General features: G+C 36.0%; 1 protein-coding gene across 2 annotated transcripts in view; it reads left to right on the forward strand.

The window, feature by feature from the left end:
- LOC126972325 (uncharacterized) overlaps positions 1 to 26,813 on the forward strand; it is a 768,748-nt gene that overhangs the window by 347,600 nt on the left and 394,335 nt on the right. The window lies entirely within an intron of this gene.

Consider the following 26,813-nt stretch of genomic DNA (forward strand, 5'->3'; position numbering starts at 1 on the left):
TGTTTGAGACTCTTTCAAGCCTAAACCACTGATTGTATCGACATGAAACTACCACCATTCGATGCGAAATTTATCCTAGATAAGAAGAGAAAACGAAGAGGTTTATGGTTTCTTATATTTTTATTTTTTAATTTATTTCCTTCTCAAATTTCGCCCAGCGAAGCGGGCGGGAACGGCTAGTTCTCTTATATATAAATAAATATATAATATATAGGTTTTAAATATATATTTTACGTACCTCGGAATTGTTTTTAGCGATTTGGAAAACAGAAAGTAAAAAAAAATTAAGCCAGGCAAGTAAATTGCGGTTTCCGGGTTAGCAATAGTTAGTGGGTCACCTATTTCATACTAATTTTAAAATAATATGGTTTATTTAAAATTACTTATAGGTATTGAAAAGCGGTACTTTCTGTGAACGTAATAAATGATGTGTAGAGGACATACGACGAGAAGAAGTGTTATTTGCAATGTATATTAAACCGATAACCATACAGTTAAAAATTATTTGATGTAAATTAGATTCAAACAGGGAATTTGGTATTCATCGTATTTTTAACCGACTTCGAAAAGGAGGAAGTTTTTAATTCAATTGATATATTTATTAATATTTAAGTAAGATTTGCATTACAGGTGTATTAAATGAAATCTCTATTAAGTTATTTTATATACTTTTGGGTTTTTCACGTCGGTTTCTTTAAACGTAGTTTTTTTTAATATTTTAAATGATGCAATAAAGGGCTAGTAAACCACGTTTCTAGACATACGTGCAACCTTTAAATAAATAATTAAATTATGAAATGAGAAATAAACCAAATCATCTTTGTATTTCAACAATAATTGTAATTTGGGATTAAACATTTTTAAGCTAATGTGAATTTGAATTAATTCAATTATAATTATTGTGCCGCCAATATAGACCTTTGCACGAAACGACATAAATTAGGATATCATTGCCACCATCTGGATGTTTTGGGTAGATCCAAGGATTACCCCTTACAACCTCACAAACTTAACCTCTTCATATAAGTAAAGATAAATAATAATATATTATGCACCTAGGGAAAAAAGTAGGTTATTCTCACCCGCGGAATATTGGCAATGTTCTATTTTTTTTTATGGAATAGGAGGACAAACGAGTGTACGGGTCACCTGTTGTTAAGTGATCACCGCCGCCCACAAGCTCTTGTAACACCAGAGGAATCACAGGAGCGTTGCCGGCCTTTAAGGAAGGTGTACGCGCTTTTTTTGAAGGTACCCATGTCATATCGTCCCGGAAACACCGCACAAGGAAGCTCATTCCACAGATTTGTAGTACGTGGAAGAAAGCTCCTTGAAAGCCGCACTGTGGAGGACCGCCACACATCCAGATGGTGGGGATGATATCCTAACTTGTGGCGTGTCGTGCAAAGGTGGAATTCGGTGGCAGGAATCAGGTTAAGCAGTTCTTCAGAACACTCCCCGTGATAAATGCGGTAGAAGACACATAATGAAGCGACGTCTCTACGCAACGCCAAGTGATCCAGCCGTTCACAGAGCACTGGGTCCCCGACAATTCATCTTACTTATCTCACGTGGAACGATATCAGATTTTTTTTTCACACCTGGATGAAAATCTCGCTTTTGTCCCTGGTAAGCGGGACAAAAGTCGCCTGGCCGGGAGAGAATCGGCCAATTTTGTCTCTCGTACCAGGGACTAAAAGACAGCTCTATGATATATAACAAAGGAAGGCATATTTTATAATATTATCTAGCTGACCCGACAGACGTTGTTCTGTGCATAATAAAATACTGTTTTATATGAATTTGTCAATAATATTTCATAACACCAAGAATTATTTTGTAAAATATGCTCCCTGTCAATGACGTTCTATATTATATATGCTCCCTGTTGTTAACTATAATGAAATTGTATCACAGCAGAACTGTCAAACTGTGCGTCAATAAATTCTCTCACAGAAAATATGTCCATACAAAACAAATATTGGAAATAAAAATAATTATGGATCCCAAATCGAAATAAAAACTATCCTATCTCTCAAGTTGGACTAAGCTGCACTCCATGAAGTAATCCCCATTAAAATCCGTTCATTAGTTTAGGAGTCCATCGCGGACAAACAACGTGACACGTAATTTATATATGTTAAGATATAACAATGTAGATGTTTAAAGTACTCGTGCTTCATACCCAACAAGGTAATATAGCACGAAATGAAGATTTTCGGTATGATTATATTTATTTAAATAAACTTCCTTATGGCGTTTTGTTGCGTAAACAACAAGATTGAAAATGTAGGACATAATATGCGTTTTATAACAAGCTGACCTGAACGACGCTTTTCTGTAGATGATAAAAAAATACTGTTTTATAGGAATTTGCCAATAATAATTTCAAAACACCAAAAATTATTTCGTAAAAAATGCTCCCTGTTGTTATAATGAAATTGTTTTACAGCGGAACTGTCAAACCGTGCGACACTAAATTCTTTCATAGAAAATATGTCCATACAAAACAAATATTGAAAATAAAAATAATTATGGGACCCGAATCGAAATAAAAACTATCCTATCTCTCAAGTTGGACCAAACAGCACACCATGAAGTAATCCCCATTAAAATCCGTTAATTAGTCAAGGAGTCCATCGCGGACAAACAACGTGTCACATAATTTATATATATTAAGAAGATAATATTGACACACTCTTACACAAATTATCTTGCCCCAAACTAGGCATAGCCTGTACTATGGGTGCAAGACAAAGATATAATATTTAATACAATATAGTTACTTAAACATTCATAAATACATATAAACATCCATGACTCGGAAACGAACATTCATATACATCATATAAATGATTGCGCATATACTGGGATTCGAACTCGGGACCTCTAGCTCAGTAGGCTGGGTCACTAACCACTGGGCTATAGGGATCGTCAAGCTTTTGGAATTAAAATTGGTTTTGAAATATGTAATCAATGTTAATGAGTTAAAAATTTAACAAAAACGTATTTCTGAATGGTTTTATAATATTAATAGCTGACCCAGCACCCGATGTATTGCCGATATTAAAATCGCGATACAAAAGTAACTGTTGATCGTAGATGGGTGAAAATTTGAAGTTGAATGTATTTTTTAATGCTGACTCATAATCATACAAATTTAAAAAAAAATGTAAAAAAAAAAAAATTTGGCGTGGACCACCCTTAACATTTAGGAGGATGAAAAATAGATGTTGTCCGATTCTCAGACCTACCCAATATGCACTCAAAATTTCATGAGAATCGGTCAAGCCGTTACGGAGGAGTAGTAATAAATTGATAAGGATTAATATCGCATTTGTGTAAACAGCTCTTACAATACCGCATTATAATTGACAATTGTTTTATACTAGCTGATATAAAGTATAATTCACGCGATAGTTTTATAAATAATAAAATATTGCCTATATTATAGCCTGTACATCATTTTGCTCTATTGTCAATAGTTTTTCGATTTTACACCTTGTGTTACAAAATAGCAATTTTATTACGGATCCCTAATTTTGAAAAAAAAAACATAGCCTATAGCCTTCCTCGATAAATGGACTACCCAACACTGAAAGAATCATTCAAATCGGACCAGTAGTACCAGAGATTAGCGCGTTCAAACAAACAAACAAACAAACACTGCAGCTTTATAATATTAGTATAGATTAGCATGGATATAGTATGTAGACTTTTCTGTAGACTATATAAGATACACAATTCTAACATACATTATTTTCACAAATAAAATTTGAAAAACAAAACTTTATGAACGATGCGGGATTCGAACCCACGACCTCCGGCGTTCTGTGCCGCAAACAGAATTTTATAACGAGGCGGTACTCGAACGGTTAGCTCAGTTGGTTAGAGCACCGGCACGGAACGCCGGAGGTCGTGGGTTCGAATCCCGTATCGCCACACTCTCTTGCAACACCAGAGGAATCACAAGAGCGTTGCCGGCCTTTAAGGAAGGTGTACGCGCTTTTCTTGAAAGGTACCCATGTCGTATCGTCCCGGAAACACCGCACAAGGAAGCTCATTCCACAGCTTCGTAGTACGAGGAAGAAAGCTCCTTGAAAACCGCACTGTGGAGGACCGCCACACATCCAGATGGTGGGGATGATATCCTAACTTGTGGCGTGTCGTGCGAAGGTGAAACATTTGAAATATTGTTAGTTTTTTTGTTATTATTATTTGCTTAATCTAGGTTTTTAGTATAATTGTTATTTAGTTACATTTTTAGATATAGATCCCAGATTGGTCAACGGCCTCCTCCAACTTCATCCACAACTTTCTGTCAAGTGCTTTCTGCATCCATTATTTTCCTACTGATTGTCCTATGTCATCAGCCCACCGTTTAATTGGTCTTCCTGCATTTCGTTTTCCTGATGATGGCCCCTTCCAACGTGTAATTTCTCTAGTCCACCTCCTGTCGGTATACCGTGCAACATGTCCAGCCCATTTCCATTTAAGTGCCAGTGCATGTGTGAGTCCATCAGTCCATCTTGGTTTTCTGTCTTATTCTGGCGCTTCTTTCTTTGTCTGTCTCCCTTATTTTTAATAGGCTTCTTTCCATTGCTCTTTGATTACTCGTAATTATCTGCAGTATATACTTCTAAGCTATGTTTATGTGTGGCCTTGATTATTCGTGTCGATAGAAAGCAACAAATTCACTCTAAATAATTTTGAAGTTAGTAGTAATTCCCTTCTAAAATTCTAATTGAAATTAGGTTACAATATGACTATTGAATCTTAGATTAAGGATTGGTCTTGGCTGCGCTCCAACTAGATACCGCAGGCGTAGTCGCAAAGTGCGGCAACTTATACTACGCCCAAATGGACGTACTCAAGCCAGTCTTGAACAATGTGCAACGTTGACGTGCCACATGATCTGTTAAACTTTGCTAATAATTGTAACTAAAATGCCGGGTTGCGTAGTAAAACTTTGTAAAAATAATACTACACACAAGAAATAAGAAAGGCACTGGGATCACAATATATTATCTGTAGATAAGTATTTTGTGTTTTATTAATTTCAATTTAAAGTAACACGAAGCGTATGTTACAAAATTAGAAAGATGCCATTGAGTGCCAAGACGCCACGCACACAAGCATCCAATAGTTGCCGTAATAAAAAAAACTATTGTTCTTAGGTAGTGCGGTATCTAGTTGGAGCGCAGCGGAGAACAATCCTTAATCTTAGTATTGAATGTTGTAATTCTTATACTTGTCGTGGCAATTTCATAATGTTTTATAAAAGGATTTTGTAGGATTAATAGTTATTTGTAACTGTAACTGTTGTGTAATAAGGAGTATTAAAACACGAATGTGGGTGTTTTAATACCTAGTTATCAACAGTTGCATACAAGACTTTATCTACACCCATAATATGAATCCTCTATAAAAGATTCTGAAACAGTAAGCTTACTGCTAACATTAAAGAAGCCAGTCCTAGTCACCATAATATCATCCAAAGGAGTGTTATTATGAAAACGGATTATTTAATGTTGTACTGAATTTCATTAACACTCGTTTGGATGATGTAATTGTGATGTAGGACATTGGGTGTTTTAATGTTGGCAAAAAGTTAACTGTTTAAGAATCTTTAATCGAGGATTTAAAGCATGGATAGATGAACTACTTTCACACGATCACTTCCTAAAGATCCAGATGATTACGAAATTATTCCATAGTTATTTCTTTTTTAGCGATTTGGTACGAAATTTGTTAAAAACTTGAAATAAATCGACTAAAAGTCAGCTAGACCATTCATAATGAAATTACCAGGAAATCTTCAGATTATACTGATCATGTCATAGCAAGCAACATTTTTATTGTTTAGATGGCTGTGTGAAGCTTGCTTTATTCCTGAAAGTAATTTCAAATTTTCTAGGCCTCCCTATAATAATGATGTGACGATTAAAATATAGAAACATTTCATAGTTTTCTTATGTTTGTAATAAACGAATGTCTTTACGAGTGATCGACTGATATGGAAGGTTTGCAATCTTCACCTTGCACCTGTTCTTTCAATGACCTACTTACTTTGCGCTAAGTTTAACAGTTACAGGAGTTCAATCTGTTTGAGAAGCGATTACTACAAGTATAGGTGTTGATATAGAGGTGTATCTTATATCTTTAAACGAGCAATTCTTGTATCTAATATATAAAATTCTCGTGTCATGGTGTTAAACATTGAACTCCTCCGAAACGGCTTGACCAATTCTCATGAAATTTTGAGTGCATATTAGGTAGGTCTGAGAATCAGACAACATCTATTTTTCATCCCCCTAAATGTTACGGGTGGTCCACACGATTTTATTTGTATATTTGTGACATTTTTTTTAAATTTGTTTGATTATGAGTCAGCATTAAAAAATACATACAACTTCAAATTTTCATCCATCTACGATTAACAGTTACTTTTGTATCGCGATTTTAATATCGGTAATACAACGTTTGCTGGGTCAGCTAGTATTAATATATAATCTGAATCTCGGAAACGGCTTCAACGATTTTCTTAAAATTTTGCATACAGGGGATAAATCGATCTAGATAGCTTTCAATATTAAAAATGTAGTTTTGTTTTGAGAAACTGCTACAATAACATTAGAATACAAAGGTAGATTTCGCCATTTTGTACAAGATTATAATACCTCAGATGGGATTTGGGTGATCCGGAAAGCAGAAGATCGCGGTTCGAATCACGATATCCCCAGTTCTATTACTTTTCAATTTTTTTTCGAGTTTTTTACCTTCTTAAAAAACCGAGTAAGGCTTGGTTAGTCACCATATTCATGTAGATGTTTGTTGCTTCATTCGATCTTAAATAATCTATAGTAAGGCCAACGAGAGGAGATAAAGTATGTAAACAAAGTTTCAGGGCTTTAAAACATTTTTATTTGAATAAATTTTATTCAAATTATGGATTCCCTATTATTTTATTCGGAAAACTTACAGTTTTCACTTATATGTGTTAACAATAGCAATTACTGCAATATACAAAAACTTGGAAGTAAAATACAAAAAGAATTCTATACTTGCTTAATCTATTCAAAGAAATACTTAATTAAAATTAAAAAGGGTTTCTTACTCTAAACTACAAAAAACATAAATTAAGGATATGAACATAAAATAATATTAATAGTCAGAACATTGGGTCAGAATTATATTTAATTCAAATTTACATTAAATTTATAATCGCTGTTGTTTGTATCAGACAAAGATGATTCGTCGTATTTATATGACAATATAACTCACTATAAAGGAACTCCATAACAGTCCGTCTGTTTACGTTCATTATCCTTAGTATAACCATTTCCTCAATTGACACAGAATAGTATTTTTTTAGGTCATGTGTAAAAGAATAACAAGTAAAAACATTATTAAACTTTATTCTTAGTAAAAACTAGTAATTCTTTTAGAGAATAGAAGCCCCTTAGTACCTGCCTACTTTTGTAAATCTTCTACATATATTTTTAGTATCCTTTTTTTTATGAAAATAAGGGACGAGACAAGCATGAAGTTCAGCTGATGAAAATTGCTACGCTCTGCCCATTACAATGAAGTGCCGCTTAGGATTCTTGAAAAACCCCAAAATTCTGAGCGGCACAACAATTGCGCTCGTTACCTTGAGACATAAGATGTTAAGTATCATTTGCCTAGTATTTTCACTAGCTACGGCGCCCTCAGATCGCACAGAAGCACAGTTATGTTTACACATTACTTCTTCACGGCAGAAAGAGGCTCCGTTATTGTGCCCATAACCTAGCCGACATCCTTAAAAATTTTGTAGTCATCTTGTTACCTCCCAGCTTAATTCCCACGAAGAAAACGCAGAATCTACCTTACCAATATTGTAATAATTCATTTCATGCTTATTTTTTGTAACTTAAAACGTATGTAACAGATTTTGCGGGTTTCTTTTATTCAAATTCAAATTCAAATTCAAATTCAAAAATACTTTATTCATGTAGGTCACGGAAATGACACTTATGAATGTCAAAAAAAATAAAAATATTGTTTCTTATTGAATTTACCACTACTTCGTAAAGTGTTGAGCTAATGAGAAGAAGTAGCAAGAAACTCATTGCCATTCTTTTAAGTCAAGATTTACATTTTAATTGTTTTACAAATCATTTCAAATACAATATATGCAAATCTATTCTATATCTATATTCTATATCTGTATGCAAATTTATGTCTAGAAACCCATAGTAATAGCGAGTTACTTGAGATATACATTTTTTTCCGAATAATTAGAGGTCCCGATTATGCAACAATTCAACTCAATGTATCAAAAATTGGCCTGCTACACGATTATAATAGATATCAATGATTGAATAATTTGAATATGAAGATAATTTCTAAGTCAAAATAATACAGGTTCCTGTTAAGTTATCACCAACAGACATAATATCGCTGCATCTAATGGTATAAGTATTCCGTTCAGTTCAGTAGTTTTCGAAGTATAACTGAAAGAAAATCTGTCTCTCTATTTGTTAGTAAAGATAATTTAAATAAGGCGTTTAAATTATTAAAACTTTCGTGAGACATTATTAAATTATCTATTAATTCGGCTTTACTCACGTTTTTGTCGGTGTCGGTACCGACTAGTTTCGGACCATTCGCAGGTCCCTCATCAGGGTGAGTGTGGTGGGTTCAAATTCAAATTCAAATATTTTTATTCAAAATAGGATTTAAAATCACTTATTAAACGTCAAAAACTACCACCCATTCAAAATAGACTGCCTCAGACCTGAGAAGAATTGGCGCAAGAAACTCAGCGGGCTTTTTTTTTTAATATAAAATATGGATAACAATGTAATATCATACAATAAACATTTATAATTAAAGAGCCTGAGGGTGTTCGCTTTATTCCCAGTCCGTAGTGTCATTAAGAAAATCGTTTATGCTATAATAACCTTTCCCACACAAACGTTTTTTAACAATTCTTTTAAATTTCGTAACACATTTGTTTTGTACATTTTCTGGGATCATATTGTAGAAGCATATATACATCGCCCAACAAAAGACTTACTAACTCGACCCAACCGAGTAGTAGGCATAACAAGTTTATGTTTGTTCCTCGTGTTAACATTATGAATGTCACAGTTTCTAGAAAATTCATCAATGTGCTTATGAACATACAGAACATTATCAAAAATGTATTGAGAAGCAACAGTCAAAATGTTTATTTCTTTAAATTTTTCTCTTAATGATTCGTTCGCGGTTCGGTTTCGTTCGGTTCGCGATAACGTCCCACCTCTTACTGCGGACTTAATGCGCGGCTGGACAGGGCGAGGGGTGCGGGGGGCGCGGGGTGAAAAAAACGTGAGTGAAGCCGTATTAATAGATAATATAATAAGGCGTGTATTGGAGAAACAAGTGATGATAGAAAACCTAGATCCTTTCTTAACTAAAATAGTAATTATCACAACACAACATCTTTACATCAATCAATAATACAGAAAAAATGAATCCTAGTTTTATTATAAATAATAAAGTACCTGTAAATTTCCATAACATTGAATCCACAGACAATCGTAACGGGGAGGTCGTAACGTATGTATCACGGCTAGAGAATCCGCCTTGGCAGTACTAACGTTACTTTTGGCTCACACACAACTTTTGTTCTCCCGACGCTACTAAAATATTCTGGTGACAAATTTTGAACGCATTGTTTTCGGAGTCTATCGCTGGTATAGTAACGATGGATGTATTAATATAAAATTATTTAGGCCGGGTTGCATCAACTAACTTTAGCAATACCAAACGTGGTTAAGTACCGGTTAAGCACAAAATGAATTTCAGCATGTGATAATTTTTAGATGACGTCATAACTTTAACATTTAACCGTAATGGTCCGATCTTCGCCGGATAAAGCTATTGTTAATGTAAAATAGCTAAATAGCGACCTGTCAAAAGTTTTTAATGAATATTTGATATTGACTTGATATATTTTTAACTTTAACTATGCCAAGGAATATGATGGTGAACACGTTCCGCAGTGTATGTTAAAGTCAGCGTTATTTGACTTAAGCCTTAACTATAACAGCTCATATGATGCAACCCAGCCTTAGTGCTTTATTAAAGTTATGAATTCGGGTGTTATTCAGTTTCTTATAAATTCAAAAATCAACAGCGTGGTACTTGATATATTTAGCTTTTAAATTTAACTGTGATTTTTATACATTCTTCTTCATACCAAATTCGAATAGTTAGGGAATTTCTATCTTTTTTTATATTTACTTTTCAATAAAATCCAAATTTTACATAGCAATAAAAACAACTGAGGTTTTTACTATTGCAAAATTAGTCAACAGAGTTACACCAACAAAAGAATGAGAACAAATTCTATAACACACAATAAATATAATATTAAGTATAAATATTTTTATTATATATTAATTATAGGAAGAGTATCACCGAAGCAATAGAACCGGAACAAGTGGGAGGGGGGTGCGTAGCGCGGGGAGAGTCACTAACGATTTATGTGTAAAATTGTGAATTGAACTAAATTTCTCAATGATTTGCTATATTCATAGGATGAATGTGTTTGTAGAGACACAATGTTCTAAAATGTTCAATTAACTAATACTTTGGTATTTTAGAAATAGCGGTAAAATCTAAAGTTTAAGTTTTTATAACTATTACATAAGGAAGTAATGTGTTCATCTGATGGAAAAAAAATAGTTTTCAAGGATCTTTCTTCCACGTACTACAAAGCTGTGGAATGAGCTTCCTAATGCGGTGAATCCGCGACGATACGACATGGGTACATTCAAACAAAGCGCATACTCCTTCCTTAAAGGCCGGCGACGCTCCTGTGATTCCTCTGGTGTTGCAAGAGATTGTGGGCGGCGGTGATCACTTAACACCAGTTTCCATAAAAAAAATACTCTTGGGCACGCTTTGCTCCATCTTTCAATGCGAGTGCGTAGCCATCAAGGAATCCTTCGCCGCTATATTAAGATGGAAAGTGAATGGCTACAATATCACCATTCTCTCCAACGTTATGGCAGTACAAACTGCACTGCAGGTAAAGACGTAACTTTAGCACAAATCCACGAGTGTCATCGATCACTGAAACGAATTGCCTCAGATAACAGTGTGACTCCACAATGGAACAAGAGACACAATGGATCAAGGGACACAATGGACCAATGATTTATTGGTTAACGATGCAGCGGATTAGCTCAAGGTGGAGCTCAATGAATTAGGTGGGTGGCCCAATGACATTCTTGCCAAATGCAATTTTATAGCTACGCTCTCTTACCTCATCATCATCTCAGCCAGAAGACGTCTACTGCTGGACAAAGGCCTGCCCCGAAGATAGCCATGACGATACGTCCTGCACTGCCCTAATCTAACATATTTTGGCGATCTTGACCAGATCTTTGGTCATTCTTGGGTCTACCAACACTACGTCTTACAGTATGTGGTCGCCATTTCAGGACTTTACTGCCCCATGGCCATCTGTCCTTCGAGTTATGTGCCCTGCGCACTGCCAATTCAGTTTTGAGTCTTCCTCTTAATAGAGACAATAATAATAGTGCTGTTGGATACTTTCATAGTTTTGCTACACAGTAAAGTAAGTTTAAGTTGTATTCTATTTAGTAAATTTCGTTAAAATTAAATTGCCTATTAGCATAAGCTAGATTGTTATTAAAATGACAAAACTTAGGTTTTTATCAAATTTATATATACATATTAAAATTCTCTAGTCCCGGTGTTTGTTACCAAAGTCCTCCGGAACGGCTACACCAATTTGTTTGAAAATTTGTGTGTAGATCGGGTAGCTCTAAGAATCGGCGAACATCTATTTTTCACATCCCTAAATGATAAGACACCCCTAAATATTTTTATAATTATTTTGACAATTTATTTATTTTTATTTTATTATGATTCAAAATTAAAAAAAATTACATACAACTTCAAATTTTCACCCTTCTACGATTAATCCCTATATTTGTATCGCTATTTTAATATTATTCTATTCAATACACAGATACGGAATAGAATTGCAAGATGGCAATCGAATATAATGATTATTGTAGTACAATAAATTTTTCGTACGATATATTTGGTATGTCTGAGAATCGGTCATCTATTTTTTATACCCCAAAAAATATTGAATTATTTTATTATTTTATATGGAAATACAACGTTTGCTGGGTCAGCTAGTAATGTTATGTAACTATAACTTTGTATAAAATACTCTGGTGACACAACACACACCTGATAACTCCATCTCCCACAGAAGAAGTACTTAACATTAAAAATAAAAATCAATTTAATTCCGTGTGGCATTATTGAATACAGCAACACAGAAATAATGGTAAGTTTTAAAATAAGAATGACATTAAAACAATTGAATGTAAAAAATGTGCGTCGGTTAGATTGACCGCGTCTATTTTTGATGTAAAATCGCTTTTTTCAACGTCGCAACCTTGACTCGAGCGTATTGGAGCAATGAATATCTCACGATATGTGGATCTTTCGCAACACTCTTTTATTTACTTCATTTTGTTTGAAGTACCGCTGTTTATATAGAGAATACGCCACATTCAGTTCTGAATAAATGTATGGGAACGCTGGCAGCTATTTTGGTTTTTCTGTAACTATTCTTGTGTGTGTTTTAGGATTAGATTAGATTAGAAGAAGTTTTGAAATACATTGTTTATTATTAACAAGTTACATATGAATATCAAAATTCTTGTACATACATAAAATGATTCGTGTTTTACCGTGTACAAAAGGACGTCGAATGACTGGTCTCCTAGCCTCCTAGCTCCGCAGTTAATCTCCTTTGACTGGGATTCATCACTAGGGTCTCATTTGCCTAGTAATTTCACTAGCGACGGCGCCCTTGACACCGAAACACAGTAATGCTTACACATTACTGCTTCACGGCAGAAATAGGTGCCGTTGTGATACCCATAATCTTGCCGGAATCCGGTGTAAAGGAGCCTCCAACTGGTAACCACTGCCATTTGACACAGCCCTTGTACATAAGAAGTTCTCATCTTACAACAGTGTATGTACATTATTTAAACTTGTAAACCAAAAGTATTTTCTGATAAGTTTGTACACAACTTGATTCATGAGATCTAATGATGAACGAGACTTTCTTGCTTTGCATTTATAATTTTAAACGAACTGTTTGCGAGTCGGTCGTCACATAGAGTTTAATTAGCCAACTTACTGCAAACACTTTTAGATAAGTTAAATAAGGAACGAGACGAGCAGATCGTTCAGCTGATGCTAAACGTTACGCTCTGCCCATTACAATAAAGTGCCGCTCAGGATTCTTGAAAACCAAAAAAATTTGAGTGATACCACAATTGCGCTAGTCTAGAGACATAAGATGTTAAGTGTCATTTGCCCAGTAATTTAACTGGTTACGGCGCCCTTCAGACACAATAATGCTTACACATTACTGCTTCACAGCGGAGAGCTCCCACTGCTAGGTGGGAGGCTAACTGCCCCAGCATTGCTGATCACTAAACTATTAATGTGTTAGTAATAACCGCGATGTAAAGTTACTCTAAGTTTAAAATTACTTCTACATGTCATGTCATTCTGAAGATAAAAACAAAAAGTTTTAAATTTGGAGTAACTTTAATTCTCGTTTATTAATAACACAGTTTTTGCGGTTTCAAGGCGCGCATTCTAAAAGCTGAGTGTGTTATCAACATTAATAAATTACATATTTGTCTAACAGAATAAACCATTCTAAGGATCTCGTACCGCTAAAAAAAACTAGTTACGTAAATGTCGACATAGATGTCAATTGAAGGATCCAAATGACTGGGCAGCGTTCGGCAAACTGCTCAGTGTCTTCACATCCAGTAGGTATACATACCATATAGGCAGGGGCATGCATACCATATAGGCAATGAGGCAGTGCCTACCTTGCGAGGAAGAAGGAATTTGGATAAATATAGCACTAGTGCTAAAGTTGATTTAGTTTCATTTGGTTCCATTATTCTAAATCCAAACCTTTATAAACACTCACTTATTAAATTTTTCCTTACGCTAGATACTACATACTCGGTAGGCAGTCTCCAGATTTTTATATTCCATATGCAACTTCAATATTTAGAACTTAAAACCTAGTACCTACTGTCGGACTAAACCGCAACTACAATTTGTTAGATCCACAGTGCCTACCTTGCTAGAAAACTAGAAAACTAATGCACGCCCCAGTATACCTCATCACCTAAAGACTTCAATGCGTCTTCAGTCCAATGCGAACCAAAACTTGATCGTTCAATGATATGTTTCTAATACAGAAAGTCCATTGATGAACCATAGACAACTAGAATCACTATTACCTTTTAAAAGGTCGTAATGTCGTCAAAAATTTTCTATTCGCGTTGTATATACGTATACAGATAACATTAAAACGTTCATTCAAATTAACACCTTAACTCGTGGCAGTATTGTTCAAAATCTATTGTATACGCTCACGAAAAGCCCATTGATTATGGTACGAAATGTGCGAAAGAGACGTTTTTTTGTTTTAGCAACTGAAATATAATTACTTACCAAATGATAAAAAACGGCAAATTACATAATTATGCTAATTTTAATGTGCACTCACCTAAAATACGACACAGCATTCATTCTAAGTTTGGATATGCTGTTAATTTTGGCGGACTGTATATGACTTGTCAATCAAAAATGGTTACAGTAAAAATAGATTCGCTTTCATTTTCTATCTTGATTTATCTCCCTCAGTGATATCATTCTTTCTCGTACGCTTTGTTCGTCTACACCACACAATACAGTGATAGAACAGTACTTTAACATCATACTAGAGCGCCATAATCGACGCACGCACACATACACACGATATGCACGGCTGCTAAGCAATCTTGGAGAGACAAACTATAGTGCCATGCAAAGAGTATTACAATATATAGGGAAAAGAGAGTCCTCTCTACGCGTTAAGAGCTGTCTATTTGAAAACTAGCGCCATCTGGAGATTGGCCCCGAAAATAACTATTTATATATAGTTCGAAATTATAAAATTCATTTTTAATGTTGTGACGCAATTAAATAACTAACTCTACTTTTTAATGTAGGTATTGCAATTTTTTAACATGTTGAAATTGCGCGTTGAATTAGTTATTTAATTGCGTCACAACATAGAACATAAAGGATAGATTTAGTAGTGTAAATATGCAAAATAGAACACGAGAGCTACATACACGCGCAAAGTAAACGCTAGAAGTAGCCGCCATTTTATGACCAGTTGGCAGTGACACTAAGAAAAGTTGAAAGGTTTCAAAGCAAATGACAGCTGACAAAGCTTTCATTTTCGGGCCAACTAACAGATGGCACTACAGTCTTCTGAAAACGTCACTGTAAGGCGTGTGTCCCATCCCTGGTGCCATGCCATACGCCCCCGAGACTGGTCGCTGTGCCAGTCCCTTAATAATGATAATAATTATAAGGTTTATTTGATTCAAAATGTTTACTGAAATCTTATAACTAATAACAATATGGACATTAAACAACCAAAATGGTGTCTAGTCAGCATTATGTTGGGAATTTTACATGTCAACGCTGGTATTCTCTAGACACCGAGATTCAGAATTCGAGATGTAAATATTTAATAATTAAAATAGATATCATATCACAAGTCTACTGCTACCATACTTCATCTCCATATTCATTGGCAATGAAAATAATAAAATTATATATTTAAATAATATTTACCAGTGATGACTTACGGTACGCAGACGTGGTCGCTAACTATGGGCCTTATGAGAAAGGTCATGGTCGCTCAGAGGGCATTGGAGAGGGCTAGATCGAATCAGAAATGAGGAGATCTGTAGGAGAACCAAAGTTATCGGCATAGTTGTTGCGAAACTGATGTGGCAGTGGGCAGGGCACATAGTTCGACGGACAGATGGCCGTTGGGGCAGTAAAGTCCTCGAATGACGACCACGTACCGGAAGACGCAGTGTTGATAGGTCACGATCTGGTCAAGATTGCCGGAGTACGTTGGATGAGAGCAGCGCAGGACCGATCTTCGTGGAAATCTTTGCGGAAGGCCTTTGTCCAGCAGTGGACGTCTTCCGGCTGATGATGATGATGACGATAGTTAAATAATATAAAAAATAAATCTTTTACACACTTATCTATTTAAGGAACGTAATAATAACATAACATTATATAATAATATTATAACATCGGTAAGTAATTTCAAGGAGAGCACTGAGTTACGCCACTGTTCTATTAATTGTACTGTGTTTATACGCTACTATATACAAGTCTATGGTAAGAACACTGCTAGCACTGTCCTGTATAGACCACTGGACAGGCTGTTCCATATGTTTGACAGCAAATTTTTGTGCCTATTTCAAGCGCCACACGCGAGCGTCCAGAGAACCAATTTTGACGTATAATGCAAATGGCTTCAATGGAACGTATAATACTCTTAAGTATTTTTGCATTTTGAATTAATTTGTTCGTTTTCCGTATTATTTATACTTCAAGAATTAACGTAATAAAGCACACATTTTTTTTTTGTAAATAGTTTCCCACTATCTACCGATGTTTGCTGAGATTGTCTTCAATAGTTTTAGTAACGCAGACTCTCGCTACATGGCCAACAGCGCCAAAATGGCGAATATCAAACAGGCACAAAAGCACTTTGACAACCGTCAGTCCAGTATAGTAGAGGTCAGTGACTACAAGTATTGTAGGTAAAGTATTTATATATGTATGGTATTGTATAGTATTGTTGAATTGTATAACTTTAGGTATCTCTCATGAGAGACACCTAAAGTTGCCAAACCTAACACTGCATCTCTTATAGAATACACAAAAGGTTCCATTGTACATAAAGTCGCTCACTCAGTCAATTTCCACGCTGAAAAAGTTCTTAAAATAAAATCGACAAAAAATTTAACGTTTCATGTTAAAACAGAAAGAAGTACGTAGGAACAAATTAGGAGGCTTCTCTGTTGGCAGCTTTTGATGCTCATCTCGACGCCCGAGGCGTATCAGAAAAACTTTCCGAATTTTAGATTTTCTCGTCAATTCAAAGTGCACCTAAATCTGATGTAATTTGAGATTACAAAAAGGTAAAGACTGATAACGTATCGTGATGTTTTAGAATGTTATTTTTTCTTTTTGGATCATTTTGTTACGGTGAGAAATGGAGGTTCATTTATCCGTTAATGATGCAAGTTTTGGTTTGTGTGAGCATTTTTTTTAATGGGATATCGAAGGTTAATGACAAAGTTAGAGTTGAAAATAAGATTAAAAGCCGGGTTTCAGCATTATCTGTATAGAATAACTATCGTCCTGTGTCGGTTTTGCCGACCCTTAGTAAAATTTTTGAAAGAATAATTTTAAGTCAAATGCTTACTTACTTTAACTCTCATAAGTAACTTCATTTGAAACAATTTGGCTTTACTAAATGACGTTCAACAAAGGATGCAGGTGTTGAGGTTATTAAGAAAATTTTTGGTGCCTGGGAAGAATCGCAGAATGCACTTGGCATCTTCTGTGATTTATGTAAGACTTTTAATCGTATTCAACATTCAACGCTGGCCAGGAAGCTATGTCACTATGGCATAAAAGGAACTGCGCTCGATCTTCTGACTTCATATCTAAACAATAAAATCAGAAGGTCGACGTGAATGGCAGGAGATCTCCTGGGACTCCTCTCAGCATGGGAGTACCACAAGGGTCTATTCTTGGACCGCTCCTCTTCCTTATATAAATAATCTCCCTTATCTTATAGAGAACAAACATAAGGCAGTATTGCTTGCGGACTTCACTTCACTGATTTTCAAAGTGAAAACAAACTAAGCTATGTATGACGAAGTTAGCGATATTTTATCCGACATCGTGTACTGGTTGGGCTAATAACCTATTGTTAAATAGCAAGTAAATGAAATATATAAAATTTACCGTAGGAAATGTCAAAAATGTAGATGCAAGTGTTTTTTTAAACGGAGAGGTGATAAAACCGGATGAATCTCGTATATTTCTTGGCATTACTCTGGATTCCAAATTAAAATGGGGCCCCCATATTGAAGGATTGGCGAACAGACTTAGTTCTGCAGCATACGTGGTTAAAAAGTTTAGACAATTAACTGACATAGATTACGGCGCGTAGTATACTTTAGATATTTCAATAGTATTATGTGCTATTTTATATTGCTATGGGGCAACGCTGCCGATATTAATACAACATTTGTGCTGCAGAAGAGGGCTAACCGCGCTATATAACCTAGATCCTAAAGAATCAGTGAGAGCATAAATCAAAGAAATTAACATCTTGACTATTACTTCTCAATATATTCTTGATAATGTAATGTAAGTTCATAGGCACATAAGTGAATTTGCTAGAAACTGTCATAACCATAATGTTAACACCAGGAACAGACATAAACTTATAATGCCTACTACTCGGCTAAGTCGAGTTAGTAAGTCTTTTTTTGGGCGATGTATATGCTTTTACAACAAGATCCCAGAAAATGTTCAAAACAAAAGAACATTTTTTAACAATTCTCTAAGATTACTATAACATAAATGACTTTCTTAATGATACCACAGATTGGGATAGGAGCGACCGCCCTCAGGCTATTAAATAAAAAGTACAATATTACTTTATAAACATATTTTTTCGATGAAAAAAGAAAAAGCCCGCTGAGTTTGTTGCGCCCGTACTCAGGTCTGAGGCATTCGTCTTGGAATGGGTGATAGTTTTTGACTTTCAATAAGTGTATTATGAATAAAAATATTTGAATTTGAATATGGCAGTCTTGCGCTTGACAACAGTTATCTTATGACACACCGGGATTATCTGTCCTAGTTTTTCTAGCTTCTTTGCACAGAATTCTGGTTAGGTGGGCACCACATGGCAGTAAAGTTCTTGAATGACGACCACGTACCGAAAGACCCCACAAGATGGACAGACAATCTGGTCAAGATCACTGTAATAGGTTGGATGAGATTGATTAAGACGCCTTTCAACACTAAACTCGATGAGGGCGATAAGCGGCGCCCGTAATACAGATTTCGATATTTCTGCAAGAGTCTTTATCTCAATATGATAAAATATTTTTTACCTACTTACCAGCGAACATATTTAAGTAGATTATCAAAAACAATACATAAAATTGCAAGAATATTTTAGTTGGATTCAATCAATTTACTAACGAAAAATACCATTGTTATCTAATTGTTTGCTTAACAATGTTATATTTATTTTGTGTAAAAGTATTTTTTTAATTATTTAAGAGATATTTGATGTCATTCGTTGACTGGGCTCATTAAAGGGTTTATTTAGTTTTTAACTAGAAACTGAAGTCAAAACAGACAATCAACTCTTCACGACCTTGAAGTTGTCGATAATTTGGAGTCCCGTCGAAATCTATTAATTACAGTTTACTAGCAGAGTATTTATACTCATATCTCACATAATTATAATGAAAATACGATCGTACATTAATTCTCTTGCCAATACATAAGTAGATACAGATCGCAGAGTAATTAATTACAACTATTAATTTCAATGATTTATATCTTTTGCTACTGATTGTAAATAACAATACGGTTTCATAAATCTCTATACCGTTTTACGAACACTCACTTTATAGAAATACTAGTTTATGTCCGCGACTTCATCCCCGTTAAGTGAGTACCATGCTCCCTCGGGGACTTTTCAAAATACCTCCATCTTCTTCTGTACCCCTGACAATATGTGTACAAAATCTTTGAAAAATTACATTGGCATTTAGAATATTACTAGCTTCTTCCTGCGACTCTTAAAATTTTCGTGATACTTTTTATCGCACCCCATCATCATCATTATTATTATTATTATTATCATCAGTCGGAACACGTCGACTGCTGGACAAAGGATTATTATTAATATTATGATTATAATTTTCACAAATAAAATTTGAAAAACAAAATTTTACGCGGGACTCGAACCCACGACCTCATCGCTTTAAAAACATAACAAATTGCTTAGATTATTATTTTCCGTATCAACAGAATCTGAAAATTGTCTTGTCGCCATCTTGAATTCTAGATTTTTTCTGTCTTATTAATAAACGCAGTGTAAAATTACTCCAAGCTTAAAACTTTTTGTCTTACCTTTGTCGCTACAGAATTACATCACGGGAAGAAAATGAAAAATGAATTAATACTTTTTAATAATTTTGTATGCCAGCAATGGCCGATTGTATTGATACCTTAAAATTATTTACACCCATTGTTACATGTTTTCTGGCAAAATAAAGAATTTATGATTATGATTTATGAAGAAGTTATTTTAAACTTGAACTAACTTTAACTGCGTTTATTGATAGTCAGTGTTTTATGTAAATTAGTATAAAGGGTTCAAAAGTGGCTCCAAATGGTTCGGCTTGAAGATCTAATAGGGGTAAATGTATACACTTCTATAATAAAGTCCCAGCCACTTTTCAGGCATTATCTATAAATAAATTTAAATGTTTTATAAAAAAATGGCTCTGTCGTTAATCCTATTACTCCACTGCTGAATATCTAAATGATCGGACAGCTTAGGACTAGATTGTGATTATTTTATAGCGATAGAAATGACTGTACAATATTGTATATTTTTATTGAAAAGAGCGCAAAAAAAGAATGCTGGGAGAGTTTCTTGCGCCGCTTCTTCTCTCTCAGAGCGCCATTTGTTTCCGAAGCGGTAGTAGTATCTAGTAGTTATTAGAAATGACATCAAAAAGAATTCTAAAGGAATCAATTTTGGGAAAATAAATGCCTTTATGCCTTTAAAGACGGAACCATGATTGCGAGACAATAGGGTATATATATATATCGCATACAATCACGGGATATCATATAGCGGCGATAAGAGATTTCCATGAAACGTTGAAAATTTTACTCACATTTATAAAGCAGTGGAATAACTGAAGTGTATGATTCCCCTAAAAAAATTCCCCGATCTCTCGATATGCTGTGGTCGAGCTGGGACTCAGTTTATTCAATCGGAACAGAAAGTTTTTCTCGAAATGTAAATGAAGCAGACACAGCCCCGTTCGTGGTTGTAATTTATATCCGAGTTCGGACTCTTTGACGTGAAACTGATTTATGGACGAAATCTCGACTGCGTAAGCCCAATGCTAATTTTTTGCAACCTTATTTTCTTTTAGTTTGTCAGTACCGTCAGTGGTTTGGGAGAAGTTCGAAGGAATTCTCACGAATCTCAACGAATAAAACTTTTTATCGTTTACTATCCAAAGAGTAATTAATGTCTATATACTAGCGTACAAGGTGGACCAAAGATCTGATAAAGATCGCCGGAATACGTTGGATGAGGTCAGCGCAGAAATGATCGTCATGGTGATCTTTGGGGGGGACTTTGTCCAGCAGTCGACGTCTTCCGGCAGATGATAATGATGATGATACTAGCGTATAGTCGAACAAAGAGTGCGTGAGAGAAGAAAATCTCTAACGGACATACAACAAGATAGAAAAGGTACGCAAATCTATTGTCATTGAATCAAACTCGGTTACAGTACCGAACAATACTGTAACCGATTTTGATTGAAAAGTCGTAAACAGTCAGCCACGCTTGGCATAAGCTCGGCTGAGACGCTCCAATTTCATAGTTCTGGGTCAACGGAAGGAACTCTATAAATTTATATTCTCTTGAGTGGCAAAAAATACGTTTTTTGCGGCAGAAATTGGCCGTATCTATTTTTTTATGTGCATTGAGTAGTTCAATTTCTTATAACTTCAATAAACTGTACATTTTAGTGTATTGTTTTAATTTCAACTCAATTGCTCCACGCGTTGCCGTCATAAAGGCTGTTGACAGACAGACGGACGGATCACAAAGTAATCCTACAAGGGTTCCCTTTTTTCATTTTACTTGACCCTTAAAAAATGTCCGATTTTGTACATTGATATTGTCCTGATAATTATTAATTTATAGTATTTTACGTATATAATAAATTTACAAAATTATTTTATACTAGCTGACCCGGCAAACGTTGTTTTGCCATATAAAGTATAATTCACGCGATAGTTTTGTAAATAATAGCCTATGTGTTATTCTAGTGTGTAGTAGCTATATTATTGTAAAGTTTCATCAAAATCCATTCAGTAGTTTTTGCGTAGGTTGAAAGATGGCAAACATGTAAGTGTTTTAATGTATTTTTCTTTCTTAAATTTTATTGTTTACTGGCACTCTGACAGTTAACCAGGTAGATGCTGAAAATCAGCGCTGCAACCAGTATTGGTGTACAGCACAAACTAAGCATCGGCCTTTTCATTTGCCACACAGCATATTTAGTTAAGTTAGGATTAGGAATATATATATTAAGTATTTAGATTGTATTTTTATGTGTGTGGCATGGAATAAATTTGTCTTATTTCTTAGTTTACCCATCTTAGCTATATATCCCAACTAACACTTTAGATGGAGATGACTGAAAACCAGCGCTGCACAAAAATATTATTTCAAGCAGCTTAAGCCGAGCCTGAGATGTAGAGTTCCTTTGTCTAAATAAATAAGTATGTCGCGTTGATTTTGTATATCTAAGTGTATTTGAAGGTAGTTAATTTTTTATTATTATTAAGGTTTAAGAATTTCTATTTCTTATATGAATTAACAATTCACTTACTGAGAAAACTTAAATTATCTTAAAGTAATAATACTTTATGTATATCATCATCAGCTGGAAGACGTCCACTGCTGGACAAAAGCCTCCCCAAAAATCTCCACAACGATCGGCCCTGCGCTGTTCTCATCTAACGTATTCCGGCGATCTTGACCAGATCGTCGGACCATCTTGCGATGGGCCTACGTCGTACTACGTGCCCTGCCCACTGCCACTTCAGTTTCGCAATCATTTGGGCTATGTCAGTAACTTTGGTTCTCCTACGGATCTCTTCATTTATCATTCGATCTCACAGGGCAACTCCGAGTATAGCCCTCTCCATTGCCCTCTGAGCTACCATGAGCTTTCTCATCAGGCCCATAGTTAGCGACCACGTCTGCATACCGTAAGTCATCACTCCATGTATATATAATTATATTATTTATAGTATGTATATATCGGCGCAAATACTACAACACACCTATTATAAAAACGAGAATAATTATGTTTAACTAATTTTCATTGTTAATTTTAATTGTCCTATAAATACAGCCGCACGGTCGACACTTGAGTCAGTCGTGCTCGGGCTGTCGTACGGTACGGACCTCTCTGGGACGTCGTAACGCTGCCCGATGAATAAACGAAAGTAATAAAATACTTACTCGTGTAGTTTTCTTTGGAAGAACCAATGAGTGATCTTCAGCAAGATAGCAATTGTGATGTCAACAGTAATGACATCACACCTTTTAAAAACAATACAGAGGTTCTTTCCTCGTCATATATATATTGAGATATAAATAAACCATACACTCATGTCGAACTCAGCCATATACTACTTACCTCCTAGTCTTTCCCCTAGTCTCTCTATCACCAGTCAATAATTACCTACAACAAGATACTTTAGGTAAAAACTAGATAAACTTTAAAAAAGGCGGGCTTTCAACAAATCAAAGTGATGTATCAAAATCATTTTGATCGAAAATATAATTCAGCTTTAACTCGAAAAAATATCACAAAAAAATGAATGATAATATTTTCCGTCGCAGCAAAATTATAGGCGCTTTCCAATCAACGTCAAATAAATCAGTGATCTTTTCATAAAAATTACGTCCGAACAAATTCTCTAAATACACATTACGAGCAGAGAGCGCTGGGGTGGATACGAAAATATAACAATAGACTCGAGGATTTCCAGCCGGAATCCTATTCCAGTTTCCTCGTCCTTTCTGCGCCCTTAATAACGCTTTGGTCGGGGAAGTTAATATTAAAATGAGCACTTGTTTCGCCCGTAAAACAGCCATTCTTCAAGCATTCGCGCCTCGCGTTTCGTTTTTCTTATTGTCTTTCCAAAGAACGGAGCTTTGTACTTCATTTGTGTTAATTAAATAAATTGTAGGGTTACATCGGATATTACGGTAGGCTTCTATCGCATTAATATTAGCCCCTACATTAATAGCTTTATCTTTCACATTTCAATTTTTGATTATTATAGATTTTTGAATTGTCTTGAATTTATATTACCCTGGTGGTTTATTTTATTAAATCCCATAAAGTAAGTCATTTTAAAAATAATTTAAGCAATGAATGAATTTACTTTGTTTGCGCCGCCATTTTGTGACAAGATTTCGGGGCAAACTATTAAATGAGATATTTGCAATTTTATCAAAAACCCATTAATTTATAACGGATTCGTTTTTTTTTTTATGGAATAGGAGGTCAAACGAGCGTACAGGTCACCTGTTGTTAAGTGATCACCGTCGCCCACAATCTCTTGCAACACCAGAGCAATCACAGGAGCGTTGCCGGCCTTTAAGGAAGGTGTACGCGCTTTTTTTGAAGGTACCCATGTCGTATCTTCCCGGAAACACCGCACAAGGAAGCTCATTCCACAGCTTTGTAGTACGTGGAAGAAAGCTCCTTGAAAACCGCACTGTGGAGGACCGCCACACATCCAGATGGTGAGGATGATATCCTAACTTGTGCCGTGTCGTGCGAAGGTGGAATTCGGCGGCAGGAATCAGGTTAAACAGCTCTTCGGAACACTCCCCGTGATAAATGCGGTAGAAGACACACAATGAAGCGACGTCTCTACGCAACGCCAAGTGATCCAGCCGTTCACAGAGCACTGGGTCCCCGACAATTCAAGCTGCTCAGCGTTGCACGCGGTCAAATGGATCGAACTGATACTGGGGTGCGCCAGACCAGAGATGACAGCAATACTCCATGTGTGGCCGGACCTGCGCTTTGTAGAGCGCTAGTATTCATTCATTCATTCATTCATATTCATTTATTTGCTATTAAATAGGGTGGTACAAATTTGGTCTTACAATAGCTTAAAGTATCTCCTATTTAGCCATTACCAATAGCATGCAAACTTGGTCTTGGGCAATTTTTTTTTACAATATAAATTAATTTATATTAAAATTTAAACAATACAAAAAAATATTAAAGTCAAGATAAGAATAATCCACTTAAAATGCAATGTCAAAATCCTTTACTCTTTGTGGTCAAAAAACTCTTCTATTGAATAAAATGTGTTTTGAAGAAGCCAACTGTGTAAGGATACTTTAAATCTTGAAAAAGGTAACAACTTAAATGAATCAGGGATCATATTGAAAATTTTCATGCCCATCCAGAAGCAATTTTTCTGAAATAAAGTGCTATGTGGAACGACTCTAGTCACCAACCTATCAGCTTCCCTAAGTATTCTAGTACTGTGGGTCTTATGCATTTACTGTAAGTATAGCACACTGTGATTTTCCTTTACAAATTTTGCCATCTCGTAAATGTATAGATCGGGCAGTGTCAATAATTTCAGTGACCTTAAAAAGGGCTTACATGAAACGTCAGGCTTAATACCACAGATTGATCTGATGCACTTTTTCTGTGCAATAAATGCTTTGTTTATCATTAAAGAGTTGCCCCACAGTATGAGACCATTTTTTTTTTTTTTTTTTTTATGGAATAGGAGGACAAACGTGCGTACGGGTCACCTGGTGTTAAGTGATCACCGCCGCCCACATTCTCTTGCAACACCAGAGGAATCACAAGAGCGTTGCCGGCCTTTAAGGAAGGTGTACGCGCTTTTTTTGAAGGTACCCATGTCGTATCGTCCCGGAAACACCGCACAAGGAAGCTCATTCCACAGCTTTGTAGTACGAGGGAGAAAGCTTCTTGAAAACCGCACTGTGGAGGACCGCCACACATCCAGATGGTGGGGAAGATATCCTAACTTGTGGCGTGTCGTGCGATGGTGAAATTCGGCGGCAGGAATCAGGTTAAACAGCTCTTCGGAACACTCCCCGTGATAAATGCGGTAGAAGACACACAATGAAGCAACGTCTCTACGCAACGCCAAGTGATCCAGCCGTTCACAGAGCACTGAATCCCCGACAATTCGAGCTGCTCTACGTTGCACGCGGTCAAATGGATCGAGCAGATACTGGGGTGCACCAGACCAGAGATGACAGCAATTTGTAGAGCGCTAGAATGTGGGCCGGCTTGAAGTATTGCCGTGCTCTATTGATGACGCCCAGCTTCTTCGAAGCCAATTTGGCTTTGCCCTCCAGATGGCCACGGAATTGGCAATCGCTCGAGATTTCGAGACCCAGTATTCCGATACTAGGCGCGGCTTTAAGAGAAGTGTTCTCGAAGAGCGGTGATACGACAAATGGGTTTTTTTTAGTGGTAAACGCGCAAACTTGAGTCTTCTGGGGGTTAAATTGGACAAGGTTCAATTTACCCCATTCCGCGACCTTCTCGAGAGAGGACTCGATAGAAGACACAAGTTTCTCCCGGCACTGGTCGACGATTTCCCGAGAGAGACCTGCATGGCCCGTGTATACGGCATCACCAGTGCTGTCATCTGCATAGCAATGCATGTTGGAGGTGTCGAACATATCATTGATATGCAGAAGAAACAGCGTAGGAGATAGCACACAGCCTTGGGGCACTCCAGCATTCACGGGCTTCGGGTTTGAGCAATATCCGTCGACAACGACCTGTATGCTACGCCCAGTGAGGAAGCTGGAGGTCCTCTTGCACAAGCTCTCGGGAAGCCCAAATGATGGAAGTTTTGAGAGGAGCGCCTTGTGCCATACACGATGGCCTTCGTTATATCCAGGCTAACTGCCAGGCCTTCCCCCTTGCTTTCAATAGCCGCCG

Source organism: Leptidea sinapis, chromosome 26 (assembly GCF_905404315.1).
Source record: "Leptidea sinapis chromosome 26, ilLepSina1.1, whole genome shotgun sequence".
In the NCBI taxonomy this organism is placed as follows: Eukaryota; Metazoa; Arthropoda; class Insecta; order Lepidoptera; family Pieridae; genus Leptidea; species Leptidea sinapis.